Source organism: Ambystoma mexicanum, chromosome 1q (assembly GCF_040938575.1).
Source record: "Ambystoma mexicanum isolate Mex_15411 chromosome 1q, UKY_AmexF1_1, whole genome shotgun sequence".
NCBI classification, from domain to species: Eukaryota; Metazoa; Chordata; class Amphibia; order Caudata; family Ambystomatidae; genus Ambystoma; species Ambystoma mexicanum.
In genome coordinates, this window is record NC_090922.1 from 402,913,936 (window position 1) to 402,938,735 (window position 24,800).

The window sequence follows — 24,800 nt, forward strand, 5'->3', positions numbered from 1 at the left end:
TAATGTGTGGATGCTGTATTTCTTCTGACTACATGCCCTGCATTTTGTTGCATGACAGCTATGTGATACACATGTTTACTGTAGACATGTTTCACATGACTCCACATGTCTTATTCTGTGCATGGGCAGGTGAGGATGCACCGGATGCAGAGGAGGAGGAGGATGAAGAAGAGTCTGTGGTGTTTCAGACCACCAGTGGAGGACGTGGTGCGGCAGGCAGTGAAAACCCACTCATGCTCCAGACCATCCACACCCATGCTGCAGACACGTCTGACTCTTTGTACTCAGCTGGCTCTTATGCTGAACCAGATGTGCAGTCCTCAATGCTGGCAGAGGTGAGTGCACCAATCGGTGTAACAGTTGTGGCCCGTGAGTCTGTAGGGGGGCAGGTGTATTTATAAGGCCAGTCAGTGTTGGCCCCCCCATCTGCGGTGATTATGGCTACAAGGCCACACTCCCATGTATTGGTTTCTGGTCCTAGTACAGATGTTCAAGGGAGGGTTGCAGACCTGCACCCAAGGATAGGGGCATCAGAGCAAGGTACATGCACCCTTGCATCAGGCAGGTCTGGGCCACACACACATGGGAAACGTGTTCAGGCTGGGCAGACAGCGTGGGAGCATCAGATGTTGCGTTCACCCACACCGACAGGGTGCTGCCTTTGAGAGTTTGGCTGAGGGCATGGATAGGGTGGCTACTTCCATGACCCCTCCAGCAACACAGGAGGCACAACAGCTGCAGGTCATGCACACCACATGCCACTCTTTTACCTGTGTGCCAGAAGCTATCAGCAGAGGTGAGGTCTTCCCCCTTGGGACTACCATTTTAAAGCCTCTCTGTTGGAATACAGGATAGATTAATATTGTTTTAACTTGCACACCAAATTGATTTTACTGTGTGATTTTACCTACTTTACCTGTGTGCCAGAAGCTATCGGTGCGATTGTTTTGGCTGCACTGTTTAAGGTTGGACCCGACATTACTTTTGGTGTCTTTTTCTTACGGACGTTTGTTCTGAACAGTCCTCTTTCCATTACTTTGAGTGGGTGGTTCCTTGCCTTGCTCCGAGTGGCTCCTGGCATTCATGTGCCGAGGAGCTCACCCACGCAGCAGGCGTGTGCCCGTCTGTGCCCGTCCGTGCACGGAAAGTGCCGCATTTGCCTCAAGCTGCCAGTGCACTGCCACACATGTGGGAGTGCAATATGTTGCTTTCACTTGCCCCTGCGGACACCAGATGGCCCTTGGGATTTGCTATGCCCTCTGTAACTGCAGACATTATTACACAACAGGCTGATCTAAAATGTGGCCTATTGAACGTGCGCTCGCTTGTCGCGCACTCTATGGACTGCCATGACCTAATTTCTGCTAATGACTTTGAGCTCCTATTTATTACCGAAACATGGCTGAGAGACTCATCTGCTCCTGCCCTTGTTCTGGCCCTACCCCCAAATTATGCTGTGGCTCACCTAGATCGTGTATCCTCCCATCCTCGTGGTGGTGTGGCCCTGATTTACAAATCTAAATACAAGTTGCTGTGCACCACCCCTAAACATTCCATTAAAATGGAGTGCCTTCTGTTTCGTATCACAGTGTCTCCCAAAGAAGCTCTTTCTGTACTTTTGGTATATCTACCGTGTGGCACTGATAGTGCCTTTTGTACTGCATTCCCTGCACTGGTACTTGAACTTCAGCCTATACATCCTAATTTGGTTGTTATTAGTGATTTCAATCTGCCCTTGATTCTTTGTAGTGTAGGACAAGTGGCTAATTGTACGGCCAATATGCTAGACATAGGCCTCCCACAGAGGGTCACTCACCCCACCCATGTTCATGGCAATGTCCTGGATCTTTTCTTTGGTCGGGACAATCTCAATAATATGGCTCCCCCTAGCCCGGTAGTTTGGTCTGACCATCTTCTTGTGTCTTTTTCAAGTATAATTAAGCACTCCCCTGTCCAAAACCAGCTATTTTCAAAGGTAGCTGGTGTGTAGTAAGCAACCAAGAGCTTGCTACCTCCCTGTTAACTCACTGTGGACAGCTTGACAATTGTTCCCTGCTCACTCTAGAAGTGGCCTGTACATCTGCGGCTGACCTACTGGCCCCTATGAACCTATGTAAACAAAGATGCCGCCCCTCTGAACCATAGTTCACCATGGAACTTAAAGCTATTAAACTCCAGTGTAGACAAGCTGAGATGAAATGGCACGCCACATACTCATGCAAATCTAAAATTCCCTTTTGTAGTACCCATGGCTCCTATCATGGAGCTAATACTAACGCAAAGAAAGCCTACTTTAGCCACACGCTGGAGGAGGCATTAAATAAGCCTAAGGCCTTATTTGATTTCGTTCAATCACTCTCGACTCTTATCTCAAGTTGTTCCTCGGTGCCGCCCTCCCAGGCACTATGTGATTCCCTGTCTACTTTTTTTGTGAATAGAATATCGGCTATCTGATACACCATTATCAAGGCGGCTATTGTACTCACCGCCGATAGGGTCCAGGTTGAGCCCCTCTGCTACAGGATCTTGGCCCACCTTCCCTGTTTTCTCACATTCTGATATTCGTTTAGCTATGCAGTGATTAAAGTCTGATTCCCCTGCTGATGCCATACTATTGGCCCTTATAAAGGAAACCTTAGGTGACCTGATTGCCCACATCACCTCTGCTGTAAATCTTTCTTTTACCACTGGTGTGATCCCTCCCTCGCTTAAAGTCAGCCTGGTTATTCCCTTGTTAAAAAAAAAAACCTCCTTTGATCGTAAAGTACTGGCCAATTATTGGCCCATCTCCTTACTGCCATTTCTCATGAAGGTCCTGGAAGCACTGGTATCTCCCCTCTTGTCTAATTTCCTTGAGACATCTCTATTCTTCGATGGGTTTCAATTGGGTTTCCAGCCAGGAAGAGGTAGAGAATCTGTCTTGAGCTCAGTTCTCAATGACTTATCATGTTTGGTTGATCAGGGGGGTGTCAGCGCCGTCCTGCTATTAGATCTGTCGGCAGTGTTCAACACAGTGGATCACCCTACCCTGGTCTCCCAGCTATCTGCATCTGGTCTGTCTGGTCAGTTTCTTGACTGGTTCTCTGCCTTTCTGGCAGACCGCTCACAATCAGTATCTCTCCCCCCCTTCCGGTCAGCTCCCGTATTTCTTACATGAGGAGTACCACAGGGTTCAGCATTATCTCTCATTTATTCAATGTCTATATTAGACTTCTGCTGGTCCTTCTTCAGTCTCACGGGTTCTGTTTTTACTCTTATGCGGACGACACCCAGATCTTGGTTCATTTGGATCTCTCTCAGTCTGACACAGCAGCCCGCCTGAGGAAGTGCCGGGAGGAACTAGGGGGATGATTGACCTCAAACTGGCTCAAGTTAAACGCCAGCAAAACTGAGCTCCTGGTTGTAGGCACTACCTCCCCCCTCCTGTTTTGGACTAATGACTTCTGGCCCTCCTCCCTTGGCCCACTTCCTATGCCTGTCTTGTCAGTGAGAAACCTGGGGATAAAAATTGCTGCCTCCCTGACCATGGATGAGCTGGTGGCAGCAGTCTGCAAGACCAGCCATTTCAGACTCTGGGTCCTGAGGAAAGTCCTTCTTTTCATTTCCATTGTCTCCCAAGCACCTGTGGTAGCTGCCCTAGTCCTGAGTGGAGTTGATTATTGTAACTCACTTTATCTAGGACAGCCTCTGTACCTGCTGAGGCAGCTTCAACTCTTCCAAAATGCACCAGCAAGATCTATTCTTCACCCCCTGTTTGGCCCCACATGTCTCCTCTGTTGAGACATCTTCACTGGCTCCCTGTGGCAGCTCGAATTTCATTCAATTCCATGTGTATGGTACATCAGGCTTTTTACGGTAATGAAGCAGAGTATCTGCAAGCGAAATGTGTGCACTATGTTCCTAACCGCGTTCTCGGCTCCCACTCTGCCCTCCTGATAGTCGTCCCTCGGTTTAGGCGTGCGCGCACTGGTGGCCGTGCATTCTCTTGTTGTAGCGGCTAAGGCCTGGAATTAACTTCCTCATGACTTAAGTAGGACCGTTGATCACCTTGCCTTTCCGGCGGAACCTGAAAATTTTCCTTTTCTAGAGTGCACGCTATTTTTACCTTATTGAATTCTCCAGTGTCCTCTTTGCAGTGTGATGCCTTTCAGCGTGCTTCTGCTTTATAAGTACCGCTAACATAACATAACACAACATAACACTTCCACAGACTGCACATGGAGTCCAACATCAGGGGCCGATGGGCAGATCTGCAGTGTCTGCAGGCATCCCTGCTTGCAGGGTGTTGTGCACACAGGGCTGCCCTGAGGCGTGAAATGTTGGCCCACTTTGCTGCAATCTGTGAGTAACATGCAGCCAGCAGAAGACTGTTCCAACAGGAGGTGTTAGCATTGAGGCAGACAATCTCAGAAGAACTCTTTGCAACCCGTGAGGTTGAGCATAGTGACCTCACAGCCCTCAGTCTGCCGGTGCATTCATCAGTGTCACGCCTGGTGGCTGCCACTGAGGACCAGGCCAGGGCACTGCGTGGTCAGCCTCCAGCACCACTTCCACCTGCAGATTCAACGCAGGATGGGGGTGCCAGCATAGACATGCCTCCTAGTCCACCGTAGCCATGAGGTCTGTGAGCCTATGGAGGGGTTTTTGTTTTTTATTTCTCTTTTGTTTTTATTGGACGCATACCTATGTCGATGTTAACATGTACCCTACCCCTCCCTCGTCCTGAGCAGACCCCCCACTCCCCTGTCCTTGATAGACTTTTTTTGTTGTTGCAACTTTAGTAAACCCCAGGCCGGTATGTTGGCTTTTATTTTTGAGATGGCCTTTGCAGGTTTCTTTTATATTTGGCTTTTCATTTTTACTTGAGTTGTGCAGTTGCCCTTTCAAAGCCATGATGTATGCAGTGGTGGATATGCAGGCATGCAGAGGGAGGTCAACTTGCATGTTTGCATGTTGGTGATCAGGGTGGCATGTGCAGGTGAATATGGGTTCAGTGTATCCTGACATGTGTGTGCTGTGTGAATGGTACTTAACTATGCCATTTGTAATGTCTTGTCCCGTGTTGTTTCAGTAATCCGTAATGAGGCAGTGACTGCTGTCCTGGGGGAGACACCCTGCACCCTTTGACTGCCATGCTCCACATGCCCTCTGCCAGACACTGGCCCTCCTGTCCTGTTGGAGGCAGAGTTCCCGGTGAAGGTTTTTCAAGTGGTACTCATGTCACTGTCTTCCTCCTCAGTCAACTCAACTTTGCCTGCACCTACTGTGGTGTAGTGTATGTCCTTGGCCATCTACAATCCAGACAGTACACTCCTCGATGTGTTTTTCACTTGGCCTTACCTATCACTGTCACTCTGTTGTGCTATGCTGCACTCATGGGCAAATCACAATCTATGTCCTGTCACCCCCTTGCACACTCCTTCCGCAGTGGGTGGTCTCAGCATGTTTTCATCCTCCATTCATTTGCTGTCATGGATGTGCAGTTTCTTTCTGTTGTTACTATGCATGTCTTTGTATTTAGGGGATGTGTCTCCGGTGGGTTGCATAGGTCTGGGCATGGTGTGGCTTCTATGGATTAATGGGGCCACAGGCTGCAGATTCCAGATTCGAAATTGTGGCAGTTCCAGCTGTGTTGGCCTTTTTTGGGGGTTTGGGAGTGGGTGGCAGGGCCAGCTGTTTGTGGCCTGTGACAGGTGTTGATGGTTGTGCTGGAGTGTGTTTCCTTGCACTTTTCACGTGTGTACTAAGTGACACTTTTCATCCGATGCAATGTTTGTGGGGTGATGGTTCTACGGCACATTTGGCCCTTCTGGTTCTGTGTTCCACATTGATGGTGGGCAGCCCCAGTTACGATCCACAGATATTTAACCATTGACGTACATGTTTGGGATGCAATGTTGTATACAGACACACTAAGTTTGAAGTGGTGGTGTTTTCACATGCATGTCCCATGCATGCTGCACTATTGTGTTTGCAGCTACAAGTTAACTGCAGCTGGGTGCATGGTGCTGATGATGCATTCAATAATTTAATGCACAATTGAACCAATTGTATGCTGTCACAATGAAATCTGCATTGATCTTGCACCTTTCCCTTGCATCATACCTTTTGCATACATTTATCCTTGTTGGCAGTTTTGCATTGCTTTGTCATGTCTGCTTATGTCTTCCATGGCAGTTGCTTCAGTGGCCAGACGTTCAGTCTGACATTGGCCTCTGTGAAATGCTGCCTGCTGCATGGTCCTGCATGGAGTGCAAGAGGTGAGCATGTGTCTACTTGCCTTCTTCTGCTTTGCATCATGTGCTCCCATGACTGTTTTCACTGCAGTGTCCCACTACTACGCTGGTGATGGCATGCTTTGTCATGTCATTGTTTGTCTTCCAGGGAGCTCCCTGCTTTTTCGGGGGCTAAATTATCTGCATTTCTGATGTCTTCTCATTTTCAAGCAGCATGTTCACTGATGCATGTGTTGGGTATGTGCCATGTGCTTGTAAATGGGAGTATGTGACATGTATAATTGCTGCATGTCATTCAGGGGGTCAGGCAGTGTGGGGGTTCTGGTTGTTTGTCAGTGTGTGTGTTTTGTGGTTTTGTGTGTTTGAATTTCATACTGTGTGCCGGTGCTGCTGCATGTGTGCTGGGACACATGTTGATGGGTGTCTTGTGAGTTGTTGTTTCCATGTGTTGCATATTACTGAGGGGGGCACGTGGGTCTGTGCATTTTGGGTGAATGGATGTATTGGCTGCACTTTGTTTCATTTTTTAATTGTCTGCAGATCCTTCCGTCCAGGAATGATGGCTATTTCATGGGATGAATTTTGACTGTGGACTGCATGCCCATCGAACAGGTAAGATGTCCATTTATCTTGATCCTTATGGAATGGCTACATTACTTGCTGCATGTCTGGATGTGGCCATTCTGGTGTGTCACCCTCTTTGTCACAATTGTCAATTACATCTTGGTCATTGTTTCTTTTGGGATGGGGTTTATTGTGGTCATGTTGCCACAATCTGCCACATGTGGATCCTTCCTGCAGAGACTTGCAACACCCCGCAACAGGGTCATGTTTGTGCACATCATGAAACTTCTTTGACATCTGTGCAGCAATATGCCATTGTGCTTCTTGTATTTTGTGGACATGTTACTTTTGGAGGCCATGTATGGCTTGCAGCTCAGACATGATGCATGATGAGTTTCAGGATTTATCGGTGCTTACACATTTGACTGGTATGTTAGTTAATCATATGAGATTTGTTTGTGCCTGAGGGGTGATTTCATTCAGTGGTTGCCATGATGGTAGTGGTGTACTCCCTCTTCAATGTGTTTCTTTTGGAAACACGAAATGGAATATATTTTTAATTCTAATGGATGCACACGAATTTGCACTTCCAAGGGCACTTTCTCAGTGTGGTTTTGTGGGCACAGTGGATTGGCCCATTGTCATCATTGAATGGCACCTGGGACTTGGTGAGATTGTGTGCACTCCACAGGAGGATGATTTTAGGTGAAAAAAGATTGCACAAGCTGTGTGCGTGCAGCCTCTCCACGTGCCCTTTGCCTCGCCATACGCAAGCAGCATACCTGTGGGTGTGGATGGTGGGCAACCACCATTTCCACCGGGACACCACGCTGTGTTACAACATTGTGCAGGACACATGCTGCCACAATGATCTTGCAGACTACTGCTGTTGCATATAGCAACACACCACCAGGGTGGTTAAGGGAGCAGAAATGTGACTTGAGCACTCCGATTGTCTGCTCCACTATGCCCTGAGTCACAATATGGGCAGTGTTGTACCTTACCTCGGCAGGTGTGTTGGGGTTGCGTATGGGCATGGGCGTCATCATGTATGTGCTCAGATGGTAGGCACTGTCTCCTGTAGATGTGAGAATTGTTGTCATTGGCATTTGTTGACAGTGTTTATTGGTCTGCGTGCAACATGCATGCATGTGCATGATCATTCATACTCAGCAATGAGCCATGTGTTGCCATGCTTCCCAGCTTCCAGTGCCCGGTGTAGTGGGGACATCCTGAAGATGTAACTATCATGTGTGCTACCTGGATAGTTGGCATACACTTCAGTAATGATGCCCCTGGCATAACACACAACCTGAACATTGATGGAGTGCCAATGTTTCCGGTTGCAGTAGATGTGCTCTGTTGCTCTAGGTCAAGGTTGTCAAACATACGGCCAAAATGTGGTCCTCCAGCCATTTCATGTGGCCCGCGAGGCCGAACAGACAACATTGAACAAATAAATAAATAAACTGGGCCGTGGCACAGGACTGTTACTACCTCTGGTGCTCCCTGAAAGGGTGCACAAGAGGCAGTTACAGGCCACGGTCCAGTTTATTTATTTAATTACCCTGGGCCTTGGCAGGAGGACTGTTACTGCTTCGGTTGCCCCCTTTAGTTACAGGTAACGGCCCGGTTTATTTATTTATTTATTTGTTCAATGCTTTTCGGGTCTGTGGACCCGATTAATTTATTAATTTCTGCAATGTTGGGTCCGACCAACATTGCATGAATAAATAAATTAATCGAAGGGATTAAATTAATTAGAAGGGAGCACCAGAGGCAGTTACAGGCCACGGTCTGGTTTATTTATTTATTTGCCCAATGTCTGTCGGGTCCATGGACTCGATTAATTTATTCATTTATGCAATGTTGGTCGAACCCAACATTTCAGAAACAAATAAATTACCCGAGTCGTGGAATGAGGACTGTTACTGCATCTGGTGCCCCTTCCAGGGGGCACCAGAGGCAGTTACAGGCCACAGCCCGGTTTACTTATTTATTTGTTCAATGTTTTTCGGGTTTGTGGACCTGATTCATTTATTTATTTCAACAATGTTGGGTCCGACCAACATTGCAGAAATAAATAAATTAATCAGGTCCACGGGCCCGACATTTAATTGACCAAATAAATAAATAAACCATGCCGTGGAGGAGGACTGTTACTGCCTCTGGTGCCCCCTGGATGGGGCACCAGAGGCAGTTACAGGCCATGGTCCAGTTTATCTATTTATTTGCCCAATGTTTGTCAGGTCCGTGGACCCGATTAATGTATTTGTTTCTGCAAAGTTGGTCGGACTCAACATTGCAGAAACAAATAAATTACCCGGGTCGTGGTAGTAGGACTGTTACTGCATCTAGTGCCCCAGCTTATTTATTTATTTGTTCAATGTTTTTCGGGTCCGTGGACCCGATTCATTTATTTATTTCTGCAATGTTGGGTCCAACCAACATTGCAGGAATAAATAAATTAATTGTGTCCAATGTTTGTCGGGTCCGTGTACCAGATTAATGTATTTATTTCTGCAATGTTGGGTCCGACCAACATTGCATAAATAAATAAATTAATCGGGTCCACACACCCTACAAACATCGACCAAATAAATAAATAAACTGTGCCATGGCGGAGGACTGCTACTGCCTCTAGTGCCCCCTGGAAGGGGACACTAGACGCAGTTACAGGCCACGGTCTGGTTTATTTATTTATTTGCCCAATGTTTGTTGGGTCCGTGGACCCGATTAATTTATTTATTTCTGCAATGTTGGGTCCGACCAACATTGCAGAAATAAATAAACTAATCAGGGCCACGGACCTGACTAACATCGACCAAATAAATAAATAAACTGTGCTGTGTGGAGGACTGTTACTGCCTCTGGTGCCCCCTGGAAGGGGCACCAGCAGCAGTTAAAGGCCACGGCCTGGTTTATTTATTTATTTGGTCAATGTTGCAGGGTTCAAGTCACCTCCAAGGTATGTGAACAAAAAAATGGCTGATTGAGGTACAAGTCAATATTTCATTTTAGTTCTGTCTTTTCTTGAATAACTAAATTGTTTTATGCTTATTTTATTTTCAACAAACTTCAAAAACCGCAGCAGAAACAATGATATTTTGTCATTGATATTTTGGGGGAGGACCTTCATCCACAACACTTTTGGTAGCAGACATACACCGAGTGACTGAATGCACACTGTGGAGACATTGATCATTAAAATGTGTTGTGTTCTACAATGTTCTTGTCTGCTGTTGGTGACAGGGAAGGAACATGTTCCCCTTTAGAACTGATTGTAAATTTATGGCTTTTTGGTCACATTTCCTGCTGTAAAATGCACCATTTCAGCCCCATATTTGGAAAAAGAATCTTGGGGGCGACCACCCACCCTCCCTAGATCGTTATAGCTCCCTCGCTACGCTTGGACGCCCCCACTATTTCAGAGAAATATCAACACATACACACTGGAAGAAATCACAAGAAGCTAACCTTTGACCACTGCCCCTGACACAAAAAGCTATCTTTGGGACTGCATGGCTATGCCTGTGTTGCTATTGTGTCAAAGTTCACACACCATCGCTTTTGAATATACTGCTTTGGGTGAGGGTGTTGACTTTTGGCTCGTCCGCCCACCAAGTGACAAAAAGTTAATGCTTCGGTCCCACATTCATAAATGTTGGACAAGCCTGCTCTAGGTAGACGTAAGCCAGCATGGGTGTAATCAATGGCACCTAGCACTTTTGGAAAGTGCGCCACCCCATAGAAATCCTGGGCCACTGCTTGCCTTTCTGCTGGTGTTCTGGGCATATAGATATGCTGGTGGACAGAAGGATTTGCAGTTATGATTGCCAACACCTGGTGTAAGCAGCAAGACTGTGGGGGCTGGGAGATGCCACCTACTATGGTGGTGGTCCACTGGAATGACCCAGTGGCCAAATAATGTAGTGCAGTAAGCACCTTTTGCAAGGGATTCAGTGGTTGGGAGCACATGGTGGGTGATGTGAGATAATCTCCCCACTACGTGACCAGGTCTAGGATGATATGGGGGGAACCTATACTTGCCAAAGACCTGGTCATCAGGGATCTCAAAAAGGCTGGTCCGTGGGTGGAAGATGAAGGCCCTGCCCATCCTCCTCCTCCTGTGTTCCTGGATAATTGATGCAACAAATGGTGCATTCATTGTGGCTGTATCCGTGCGTTTGTTTTTCGTGCATGCTTTTTATTCATTTGTTAATGTGCTTGTTGACTTTTATGCCTGCTATCATGTGGCGTCAGTGTTTCGGGATTTGCGCATGCTTTTTCGTGAGCCGGTGTGCCATGTTCAATTCCAAGAATATGTTTGTTTTGCGCGCGTTTGGGCGGTGCAATTGTTTGACAGTGGAATGTTCCTCGTCACGCCCACATTTTCGCTCATTTTTCATCATTTTACGTGTTCTGCTAAATTTTTAAGTGGCTGCGCAGTCCCGGCCCACCCTCTTCTTGGAGTCTCGCACAAGGTGTTCATCGAGTCGCCACGACGTGGCGGATTGGCGCGGATTCCTCGCAAGTCCCAGGTAAGCCACGCGCATTGCTTTGCATGAATCGATGAACAGGGATATGCGTGCGGTTTGGTGTGCAAAGTCCCTATTTACCGATCAATTAATTCCATGAATCAGGCCCTAAGCCTTTCAGTTATGAAACTCTTGCTTTTCACTTGCTTTTGTCTGGAGGATAATTCCAGCTACAAAAATCCACACGCTCTTATGTATGCAGTGATACCACATGTCCCCAATAGAGTCCTATGGACATCAAAAGGGGGCCAACACAAGGACCTTCATGACTCAAAGTCTTATTTATTTATTTGCCCAAAGTTTGTTGGGTCCGTGGACCCGATTAGTTTATTTATTTCTGCAATGTTCATTGCAGAAATAAATAAATTAATCGGGGCCACGGACCTGACTGACATCGACCAAATAAATAAATAAACTGTGCTGCTGTGGAGGACAGACTTATCTCATGCAGTCATGCTAAGTTCCAGATTCACCGAGCGTTTTCCAAATGGGATTGCCCCATTATAAAACGCTTCTGTGAATAAAACTCCTATTCGGGCGTTACATCTTTTCAGCTATTGCAACAAACTAATGTCCTTTTCTTGCTCTCTGCGTCTGTTGCAGCAGCGCAATGCTTCCTGTGATAATGGCCTGCACCTGTATGCTACTTCACCAATGTCCTTAAAGCAGGGGCTGTGCTCATGCAGTAGAGGTTTCTTCATCTCTGTATGTTGCACTCCACTCTGCCTGCCAGTGGCTTGTCAGATTGGCACTATACAAATTCCTTTGCTATAAACATTTTCATATTTGTATTTAAAAACGATGACGGCAGAGCTCAACAAGTCGGAAATCTCTAAGAATTCAGTGCAACCGATGGCTTCTGATTGAAATCGCAGATCACAGGTTTGAGTCCCGGCAGTGACCACTCGTCCCTCTGATGTCAGCACACTGGGTTCAACACGATAACTCTTCTTTACAGTGCTAGGAAATGACAAACAGCACGTGGCAGCATGCGCTCCACAATGTTAATATCTTCTCTTTATACGTTCGCTCAAGCATGAGTAAGATTAGTTATGTTTTAATTATCATTTTAAAGGTGTCACCTGGAAGTATTTCTTTGGGGTGGTTAAAAAGGTGACGTTTTTCCAAAAGCTTTCAGCAAGACTAGAATTCGGAACAGAAACCTGCCACAAAAGGAAGGGGGGGGTGGTGGATTATCTCTCTGTCAGGGGCTTACACTTCTACACCCACACCATGCAAGTTACCAGCCCCAGATTATGGTAACAAGATCATGTTCAGTTATCAAAACAAGTGTCTAAACTTTCCTCATGTCACTTTCCATCTAAGCCCTGCTTGCTGCTGCTGAAAGGGCCCCCCTCTGAATGCGGGCAGAGGCGCCTTCCAAAGCTCGCTCTTTGAACTGGATTCATGGGGTATTTGCATAAGAAGATTGGGGAGAAAAAGAATGGGCCGGTGATGCATCTGGCCATTAATATGCCTGCTAATTCAGCACATTGTAAGCCCATTGATGTCTTACAAAAGCATCAAATTCAAGGACAGTGATCCCAGCGCTATTGTCAGGCCTAGAGTCCCAGTAATGTGCTCGCTGTGGGAATACAGTGGCGGCCATCACATGTCCTGCCGAAGCGCCATTACGAGCTAATGGCAGTGATCTCTGCAATAAGGTGTTGGCTGGGCATTCTGTGTGGAATCCCAGTTACAGAGGGTGCAGTGGCATGATGCGGAAGTTAGTTCTTTCCCGTTCGTGCCATGGTCGCCATGTTTCTGTCCTCCACGCCTTGCAGTGCTAACGTTGAGACCCGCTTGCGAGCATCTGCATTGTTTACGAGATCCCTTGAAAAATCTGAGACCCCTCCGACTTCCCAGGAAAAATACGATATTGGCGTCAGCAAAGGAGATTGTATGCAAGCGGTGTTTGCTTGCTGCTAATTCGCTGAGGTGTTTCTGTGATGGGGAAAGCTCTGCATGCAGATGGAAAGTATTTGGCTCTTAGTGCAACTTTGCATATATGCTATGTCAATAGCTTCATTTCTGACAGTGGCCTTAAGGTCGCTCACAGGGCTCCGCTCATAGGGCGTTTAGCACCACCAGCCCCGCATACCACGGCGCATCCCATGCATGCGTGCATTGCCACACAAATGTGCATTGCACGTTGCTGTGCAATCATGCGCTAAACTATGCCGCGCGCATGCTCATGCTAAGGACACGTGTGCGGCCAGTGCGCCGAATGCCCAGTCTTGCATTGATTGCAAACCTTCAGAAATACAGGCAAGTATTTTGCAATACACTCTGCTAAGCTACATCATGATTTTGGTTATAAACATCCAACACGGGCCATGGATTGCAGGTTACTAATAGAACATGAACACTTCATTTGCTTGGGAGGTAGGCCAAGCAAGACATATTCAGTTTCTTTGAATCCATAATTTTGCTTTGTTATTTGAAAGTCTCCGGCGCAATCCGATGCATGGAAGCATTAAACATCATTATGCAGAGTGACAAAAAAATGGGTGGCAGCATTAAATAGCGAAGCAGGCAAAGAAATGGCGCTCTGTTCTGGGTTTTTTGTATGAATTCGTCATCCACAAAGCCAGCTGATTTGGCTACATCAGTTATCCCATTGTGATCCGTGCTCCCACACTCAGCCATTGTCTGCGGTGCCATGAAACCCCTAGATCTGGGAGCGGGCTTGTATTCTCTGTCTCCATAGCCCCCAGAGAAGACATCAAAGACCGGGGAGATGTGCTCTTTGTTTTGTTTGGTCCCTGACTCTCAACATGTGGTTTTGCGAGCCCGAACATCGGCACCTTTTAACCTATTCTGTTCAGCTTAGGCCTGAGCTTCATCTGAGCATTAGGGAAACTATAGTAACCAATAATCTGCCTGTCACTGAAAAGAAACTATGTATCTTGTCACACAAGGGCTGTCGGAGGATCCCTATTCTCAACAAGTCCCTTTACAGGCCCTTGGCTTCTTTCGCCGCGGCCCAGGCGCTCTTGTTGAAAAGATGTCAGAACCCGCCGCCCTGTTGCAGTGGGGACCTCTGCCTTGGTGTTCATTTAAATTCAACAAAACATGATTTTGTTCTTCCCACGATATGAGGATTTGATTATGTAGCACACGTGTTTTCATCATCGAGTCGCCTATGAGGACGCGCGACAAGTGGCATACAGTAATAGGCCAAGTTGGCAAAAAGACCTTGACAAGGAGGTTTCTTAAATGTATGGAGCATTGCGAGTGCCGACACACATTCATTGGGAATAGAATGGCCTCAAGGTAAGCCTTGGTGATATACGCAGCACCTTGAGTCAATGCACTGTACCACCTCCATGAAGCCTACATGTCCTCAGCATCCCTTTGAGCCACTGCTCAACCTCATTCGCATTTTCTGACCCTCATGTATCCACATTTCTGACTATCACTAGATCACTGTTATGGGAAGCAATAGTGTCTTTCTACCAACTCATGACCTCCCGCGCACATATTCAGCAATGAATGTTGCATTCGTGAATGTGCTAAATCTTTTTGGTTTCACCCACATAGATACCCACGCTCCTAAATGCACCCCGTTATCCTTACTATGGATCCTACCAAAGCACCTTTGCAGACACAATAGGCCTTATTCATAAAAGCGTTTTTACAATGGTACGACCCCATTGCAGCAAAACGCTTTGAAAATCAGGCCCAATGTCTTCAAACCCACACATAGTTGTTTCTGTTGCCTTCAGTAAGTTGTGATGAACCTTATGTGTAAATGTATTTGTGCTGCTGGGAGATGCCGCCCGGGGGTGTCATGGATGCTGTGAAATGCTAAGAGCATGATGTAAACGTGCAGTAGCGGAGTGTTCAGAGTGGCCGCCAGAGAAGAGCTGGTCGAGGTGAAGTGGGAGAATGGAACAAAAGGCTCCCACCAATCCCCTCACACCCCTGGCCTAGAGGATCACGGCCCAGGCACCCGCCACGAGAGGAGTTTGCCCATCTACCAGACGACCAAATACCCTGGTACAGGAATATGCGGATGTGCCCACCCGCGTGCCCACCCGCCTGCCCTGCCCATGCCGACACCTGTGGCATGGATGGACTCGACTGAACCATCCAACACTAAATTAACACATCGTTAGAGATGCCATGACGACCTAGCCAAAGGTCAGCACACCCGTTCAAACATGCACACTGGACACTCCCACTCCAATCCACACGAAGAACATATGCAGTGCTATGATGTAGGTGACGGACACACCCACCGACGCGCATCTTTTTTATTTTTTCACATAGGCTTTTCAAAATGCAGAAACGCAAGACGCACAATGAACTCATCTAAAATGCTTGCTCACGCTTCTCCTAAACCCATGCATTACAATGAGAAATATAACGAAGACCTGATACTGGGGATAAAAGCAATATGATACATTAACCCAAAGCGCTGTGTTTCAAACGGTTCCACCAATGCACCAGGCCCAAGTAGGCCACAAGCAAGAGCTTCCATGAACATTGAATGAGCAAGAGTACAGTTGCTGACCCTGCAGAATGAGCCCGGCGAGAGCAGACAGTCAAGGGCACAATGTTGCAAACTCACATGCCGCAAGCCGACGCCAAGGCCACACCTGCAAATTAAGCCAAGCACACAGTGGAAAATGCTATATTAATTATGCAGAATTATGCCTCAACCACGGTCTCACCTCACGTGACCAAGCCGAACCTGACAGGGTGCCAGGCCCAGGAGGAGGGAGGCGCCTGAATCCCACGTTTCAAGACACAGGCAGATACAATTAAGTGACTCAATGGACATCTGCGGCGGTGGGAGTAGTCTGCCTTCCAGCATATGAATAAATCCTCACATTGTCTGCACATACCCATAGTGATACATTGTTGCAAATGACAGGTGCACTGCGAGCTGGGATCAGCGATGGTCCCAGACTGGGGGGCTCGCGAGTGGACCAATCAGAACATGGGGCTCTTATCACTGACACCATTAACATTAGCCAATCCTCAGGGGTCTTCATGTAACAATTTTCATGTATCAAATTGAAGAGACAACCCAAGTATACCACCTGACTAACCCTCGGCCACTAATATTGCTCTCTATACGTATGCTATACTAACCCTACCACTCGAGGAGCCAATCCAGAGTGACGATAGGTTTTTTGCTAACTTTCCCAGATGACGCAAGTAGCGCGTCATACTAAGGTAAAAAGGGCCTGCGAGCCCCACGATTAAGGAGAGAGTGTCAGGACAGACACGTACGATCCTTGACCCATCCCTGCCGTTTGTTTAATAAACAGCAGAATCACCTTGCTTCTTGCGTGTGTCTCATACTCATTTTTTGGGATATACGGGAGGAGTTGGGGCCTCCCTGCCCGGAGGTCCGCGGACGGCCCAGCCGACCTCGGGAGAATTTCCCCCCGACAAGTTGGAGGCACTGCTGAGATCTGTTTGAGGTCTGCTTTTTATTTTATTTTTCCGAGTACTCCCGTTGCGAGGAGGCCCGGCGGCACGGCCCCCTCTGCCGCTGCCCCCTTTTGAGGACTACAGGACCATCGCAGAACTGCGAGAAGACCGGACAGCGCAATCCGGATATTGGCCTTCGGGAGCCGGTTGAGAAGTATCCCGCCCGCGGTTGGCGAGTGTCCAGACGTGGTCCAGACGAGGGGAGGTGGCGAGCCGCTTGGAGGGGTGCACGCAGTCGAGCGGCCCCGCATCAAGAGAACTTGGTGAGTTTGCCACGCACAACAAGCAATGTGAAATTGTGAGGGAGGGGGGAGGAACTGAATACGGGAGGCGGGAGGTGTTACACAGGTGCGCGGCGAAGGTTTGATAAATTAGTGTTGACGGTGCAATGAATGGTAGCTGGACAAGTGCGAGAGTAGTCTGCTACGTTACGGAAGAAAAGGGGGTGGAGCACGAAAACATCACGTGCGGCAGCTCGTAGACACTGATTGGCCTAGGTCGCGACCACGTGTAAGGGTGTGTGTGTGTGCGGTTTCCTACGATTTGGTAATTATTGATCAGTGAGTAGATGAGGATCCCTATTGATCGAGCAGGAAACTCGATAGATAGATGACGTTTCCCTGTAGGCGGTAGCTAGCTGGTTGCCCAATACGGAAGATAGTTGGCTGGTTAAGCCCTCCTGTCGAGGGGCGTATCACACGCGAGGCGACGCAGTGTGCGCAGTCCGATTATATTGTTGATTACCTTGTTCCAGGCGTGACAGGAAGACAGCTGTGGGGTTAACGGGGGTAGATTGCAAGCGTATTTTGAACTTTTTAAAAAAAAAAACATATGAAGAACTTACTAGCAGTTTGAAGGGATCGGTGACGTCACCAGTAGGGCTTTCATAGGATATCTCGAGCACAAGGCATCTTTCTTTCTGAGAGTGGTGGGGAAGAGAGTTGTGATAAGGGAGTGGAAACGGAGGTAAACGGCAATGAGTTGATCGGGGGGAAGGGGAAAAGTGGGACGTGGCTGCGCACGGAGAACGCCGGCCACGGCAAGTGTGGAAAGGGGAGGAGGAGCAAGTGAAAGTGGGAGGCCTGTATAAGAACGTCACAAGGGGCACGCAGCCGCAGGGGGCTACGTGCGCCTCGGCTGCAGGGGGCCGTAAGGGTGTTCGGTAAAGGAAGAAAAGAAAGAAAAGGATATACAAATGTAACTGCTATATTTTACTAATTTTCCTTAGCGGACTATCGCAAGTCCCCAAACTTACGGGGCCAGGTAAAGATCTAAGGCTGTATAGTGTAAACTGTTAGTAAGATAGCCGCTACCAAATAGGGGAAGGATAACAAGTGAAGCGCTACTATGTCATACGGGGCAGGATCGGGAGGGTGGGGGAACACCCTCACTACCCCGTTACAGCACATATGTAAAACACTGTCACCCCATAGGGAGAAACTGATCAAGTATAGCATAGAATGGACACAGGGGACGGACAACAAAATGACGACACCATGACCGCCTAATGGCAGTTTCGATCCATATACCCAACATTCACGATTAAACCATCTGCATAACACATACAAGGGGAAGAAGTTGATGCACCACGTGGAGGTGTTTAACTTATGGAGGATGTTCCAAGGGTCCCGACCAGGACCAAACGGAATGTTTATTATGGGGGAACCAACGGAAGAAGAGAAGATTAAGGAGGAGGGAGAGAATGGAGAAAAAGAGAGTGAAGGCACACAGAACACGGGGAACGGAGAAGAGGGGGGAGAAAAGAGTAACAACATAAACGAAAAGGAAATAAAAAAGGAACAGAGCGACGATATACCCCTAGCGAAGGTAGTGAAAAAGGAGGAAGGGGGGATATATCCTTTAACAGAACTACGAGACATGGTTCAATTAAGGGCGGCTGAGGGGTACTCGAACCCGGCATACAGCCCGCCACCATATACAGCCACAGGTGGCCACACAGGAAGGGAGCAGAGTAGCACGACGGGATCAGCTCGCACAAATATGCCCGCAGGGGAAGGGGGGATTGGCGAAGAGCAGATCGCAGGAATAGGACAGGATGAGTGGGTAGCTGCGCAGGTATTATTAAAATTACGAGGTTCATTAACAGAAGAAGAGGAGGAGGTAGTAAGGAAAATGGACGAGGACAACACCAGGAAGAGTGAAAGGAAGGGGGAAGAGGGGAAAACAAAGGGGGAAGAGCTGTTACGACAGAAGGAAGAGATTTTGGAAGAACGATTAGCAGAATTAAGGGATGAACAGAATACACTGATAAAACAGCTCGAGAGAGAGGAAAGAGAGAGAGCACGGGAAAGGAAAGAAAGCAAGAATGAGCTGGACAAAATGAGGGAAAGAACTGAGGAGAAAAAGATAGAAGCAGAAAGGGTGAAGGCAGTAGCAGAAAGGGTATCCAGAGCAGCACTGCGTGACAAGAAAAGGGAGGAAGAAGAGAAAGAAAAGGAAATGGAAATATGGAGAAGGAGATTACTATCAGAAACGACAAGGAAATACGAAGAAGGGAGGATGATAGAGGGTATATTAGAGCGGGAAAGAGCGAGATGGGAAAGGAAGAAAGAAGAAGAAAGGATAATGGAAAAGATGAGTATTGAAGTAATGGAGGAATTGAAAAAGAAAAGAGAGGAAATTGGTAGAGAAATAGCGGAGGAAAATGAAGGGGAAAGAGAAGAAAGGAGAGGGAGGAGTGAAGTAAGGAGGTGTGTATACAGAGACACGGAAGTAGCAACAACATCAGCACAAAGGGGAGCAATTGGCAAAGAAGACAAGGGAGGAACTGATCTAATATACTTAAAATCAGTAACGATTAGGGGGAAAAAGACAGACTGGGGGTTGCCATTAATGGAAGACTTTTGCAGTGAGGAAGGAGGAGGAATAGAGAAGGAAGGGAGAGACAGTGAAAGGGAAAGCTTAGATAAATTTTACAACACCCGGATAAATGGAGAATCACCATGGATCTGCAGGAGAAAGGAAGAACTGGAGGGAAGTGAGGAGGAAGAGCAAGGAATAGCAGAAAGGCAGACACGTGCAGCCACACCGTCACCATCCCGTCCCACATGCTCCACTACCTCACGCTCATTACGTGCAACATGTCCATCTAAACCCGCGCCCTTCCCACAAGAACTGACACCCTACGCAGGCAGGCTTAGAGACCTCCCTGGACGCAGGCAGGGAGAACGAATACACACGCCCACATTAAATAAAGGAAATGATAAAAGAAAGGGAAAAGATGGAGGAGAAACAGTTACAAGCAGGGGAAATATGGACCCCATTGACGATGTAGAAGACAGGGAAGATGAGGAGGGGTGTACGGATTTGATTGTGTGGGACCCAAAGGGCCAACAAGGACACAACCTAATGCCACTTCTGGAGAGGGGAGGGGTTAGACCACAATACGTCCCCTGGAAGCATGAAGACAAGGAAAATATAAAGTGCAGGCTCCCATCATTAAGTGGAGGTGCGGGAAAATGGATATATGAAATGGAAAAACACACTGCAGGACAGAAATTGGCAGTGGGGGATGTAAAGGGCCTTCTAATATCAATATTAGGGGATGCAGCAGATGACATCTGGAAGAGAGCAGGCTTCCCCGGGGTCACAATAACAAACACCTCACACGATGGGGCACCATTCGCAAACTGCAGACATGCATTATGGCAGGCACTGAGGGTACAGTACCCAGACACATCAGACATAGGAGCAATTACCTCACGCAAGATGTGTGAGAACGAAGATCCTGTTGATTATATCCAGGAAATTCAAGAGAAGTGGCGCATGGATACTAGAGAACAATGGGACAAGACACCAGCAATATTCTATCATATACTAGTACAAGGGCTCCCAGAAGCAGTCCAGAAACAACTGAAGAAAGTAGTGGGGATGGAAGCAAAAGCATGGCCAGAAATACAACTGACAATAGTGAATCATTGTAGGACATGGCAAGAAAAAATGAAACAAAAAGAAGAGGATAGAAAAACGGAAGAGGCTAAATTAGTACAGAAAAAACTTACTAAATACACGATGGAAGGTGGGTATTATAATTACAACAGGGCAAGGGGAGGAATGATTAGGGGGAGAGGATACGGATATAACACACAACAGCAGGGGGGAGGACTTAGAAATTTCTAGCCTACCGGGCAACCAGTGTACCAGGACAACCCAGGAAGCTTTCCATGGCAGAAAAGGGAACCACCGGTGTGTTGGATTTGTGGATTAGTGGGGCACATGTCACGCACGTGTAGAGTGAGACCAGGCACACCATCATGGAGCGAACAGGGACAACAAGGGCCCACACAGGAACAGCAGGGCATCAGCAGACATTGCAACAGGGAAATGGGCAGCAACAACTAGTAACACAACAACAGCCACAGACATATTCACTGCCACAACAACAGGTAGCGATAACACAACAACCCCAAGTACAGCAAGTACAGCAACCTGCCCAAATCCAAGACCATAACATAACCTCTACCAATACACAACTACAGCAAACACAACTGGGAAGGGTGACGGTCCTGGGACACAACCCTTACACAGGAAGTGGTCAATCATTATACCCTCAATAGGATAGCCCAAAGACGGCCTTGGTGTGTCCCATCCTGTCGGTAACACTTAATAGTGCGGAGGAACCATGCATAGAGGTGACGATAGGTGACAAAAAATTATCATTCCTTGTTGACACCGGGGCGACCCGGTCTTGCATAAGGGAAGGTAAATTTAAGATGTCAGGTGAAGCCATGAACACCCAAGGATTCTCTGGGGCTAGGGGGTTGGTTCCCTTTACTGATAACATTCCCTTATCAATAGGGGATTATGACATGTCAGTGCCGCTTTTGTATTCTAGGGCCTCACCAGTAAATATACTGGGGAGAGACATAATGAGCAGGTTGAATATGACGATCTCCTTTACGGAGGACGGCACAATTTGCTCCACTCCAGGAATTAACATGCTCACTGCACGACAAATTATGCAAGCATACTGTGGACAGACAGTGATTAGGGCTGAGCCAGTAGATGGTGAACTGTTCCAGTACGGGACAGACATGGCATTCGCATGGATACCAGGAATAGAAGGAAAGATCTGGAGGAGGCCAGCAGCCTATTTGTTTAGACCGGAAACACCAGCCAATGAACCAGAAGGAAAGGTGATTTCAGTGAACATAGAGAGCAGTATAGCAACTGCTGATTACATTGCAGTACATGCCTAAGACAGAGAAGGAAGAGCATGGAGGGCAGTGATAGCACTAGCAGAGGGATGTAGACTCACCCAGGTGTCAGATGAGGAGCTCTTCTCAGAAGAAAAGGAAGAAGGTGAAATGGTGTTTATGATGAGTGTAGAAATATGGCTAAGAGTGACGTACAAACAAGTGGCACAGAAAATTGCAATGGCACTTGAAGCACCCACATCCACCCCAGTTCCCTTCTTTGAGGAGGATATGGCAAAGGTACCAACATCATTATGCACTACTAGTCCCTATGACGTGGGGTGCATAAAAAGTATAGGGGGAGTAAGAATAAAATTGAAAAAAGGTGCTATACTCCCCAGAGTGAAACATTACCCACTATCAAAAGAGACAGACGAGGGCATATATGAAACAATAACGGCCCTTATAAATAATGGCATATTGGTACCATCAGAATCACCATGTAACACAGCTGTATACCCAGTGCGCAAAGCTAAAGGGGGGTCTTGGCGCTTCATACAGGACCTCGGGCCCTTGAACAACATAGTGGAAGCAGAATACCCCATAGCAGCAAACCCGGCCACAATATTGTGCGGCATTCCAGCAGAGGCATCACGATTTACAGTGATAGACTTCAAAAATGCCTTCTTCTCAATACCCCTGCACCCAGACTCACAAGATCTGACAAGTTTCACGTACAGAAACACAAAGTGGAAACACACCAGATTGCCACAAGGGTACTGCGAGTCACCCTCAATCTTCAACAGAGTAATACAGATGGACTTGGGTAACATTGAAGTGGAAAGTACAGTGTTGCAGTATGTTGATGACATAATAATTTGCAGCACAAACGAAAGAAGGTGCAGAGAGGACTCATTGAAGATGCTGACAATATTGGCTGAAAAGGGTTACAAGGTAGACAAGGAAAAGTTCCAGTACTGTCAGGAACAGGTACTTTACATTGGTCAGCTCATATCCCAATACGGAAGAAAGATTGCACCACAAAGAGCACAGGCTATTTCAAAAACGCCGCTTCCCCAAACAGTGAGGGAACTACAGCAGTTCCTGGGACTGTGCAACTACTGTAGAGCCTGGGTATTTGATTACAGCTCATACATAGGACCCCTACTTGAGGTGTTAAAAGAAGCTAACAAAGGGGAGAAAAAGTTGGGGTGGACAATGGAAATGAAAGAGGCTTTTGATGAACTGAAAGATGCAATATCAACTGCTCCGGTACTGGCCACCCCAGATTATGAACGACAATTCTTTATATTTCCACATTGCGACTCAGCAGTGATGAAAGCAGTGTTGGCTCAAAAAACAAGCATGGGCTACACACCAGTAGCGTTTTACAGTGGTCACTTGGATCCTGTGATGTTGGGACATTTCCCTTGCGAACAAGGTCTCACCGCAGCTGCCTTTGCGGTAGAGAAAGCATCAGCAATCACAATGGGGTGCCCAACCACACTATTTGTGGAACATGCACTATTTGCAATATTGAACAAGCCTAAGTCCACACTAACCACGCAGAGGGCATCAGGTTACGAGATCATCTTATCTAGACCAGAACTATCAATTGTTAGATGCAGCACGATTAACCCTGCAAGGTTTATGGCAGAAGTAATTGAGGAAGGAGATTATGCACACGATTGTACACAGACTACCGAAATGTACTCATGTACTAGAAAAGTTGAAGAGAACGCACTAGATGGAGGTGAGCTCTTGCTCATTGATGGGTCATCAACAATAGACCAAAGTGATGGGATAAGGAGAAATGGGGCAGCAGTGGTAAAAATGACAGAGGAACCGGTGTGTGTGGCGATGAAATGCGTACAATTACCACAGCATTACTCCGCTCAAGCAGCTGAATTGGTTGCACTGATCTTGGCATTGAAGGAAAGCTTTGACAAAAGAGTGACCATATATTCTGACAGCGCATATGTCACGTCTACTGTCCACTCTGGATTGTCCAAATGGAGGAGAAGATGGTTTAGGAGAGCTGATGGCACCCCAGTGCAAATTGCTCTCTTGTTAGCTGAACTAATTGAAGTAATAAATGACCCCCAAGAATAAGCTTTGGTCAAATGTACCGCACACACTAATGGAGAAGATCATATCTCAAAAGGGAATGCAGCAGCAGACGCACATGCGAAGTATGCTGCATATATTGGTGAGATATGGAACCCCCCAGAGTCAGAGAGAGGGAGAGCAATAGCTAAGGAGATGTTGATAAGAGAAGGATACACCCATCTCCCAGCCACACAGATAATGGAGCTACAAGCGGCTGCACCAATGGCAGAAAAAGAAATATGGGTAAAAAGAGGATGTACAATGTCACCAACTGATGCACTATGGCGCCAGGGTAACACTGGAAAGATGGTAATGCCATTGGCACTATTGAACACCGCCCTGAGCCAACTACACCACCCAGCCCACACCGGCAAGGAAGTTATTGCAGCACGAATTAGGGAAGATTGGTTCTGTTCCGAGTTAAATTCCCATGTGGCAAATTTTATCAGCAATTGTATCACATGTCAACAGTTCACGGCCGGTCACATGCTGAAGGTGATAAAAGGTACTATACCCCGGCCAGAGGGACCCTTCCTGCACATCCACATTGACTATGTTGATATGATCAACGTATGTCAAGGAAATAGGTATATGATTGTAGTAGTATGCCCATTCTCCAGGTGGATTGAGGCAGGACCCTGCTCACACCCAGATGCATTCAGAGCAGCTAAATTTCTAGTGAGGGAGGTTTTCCCCAGGTGGAGAGTGTGCGAGGTACTGCGGTCAGATAATGGCCCGCATTTCTCTAT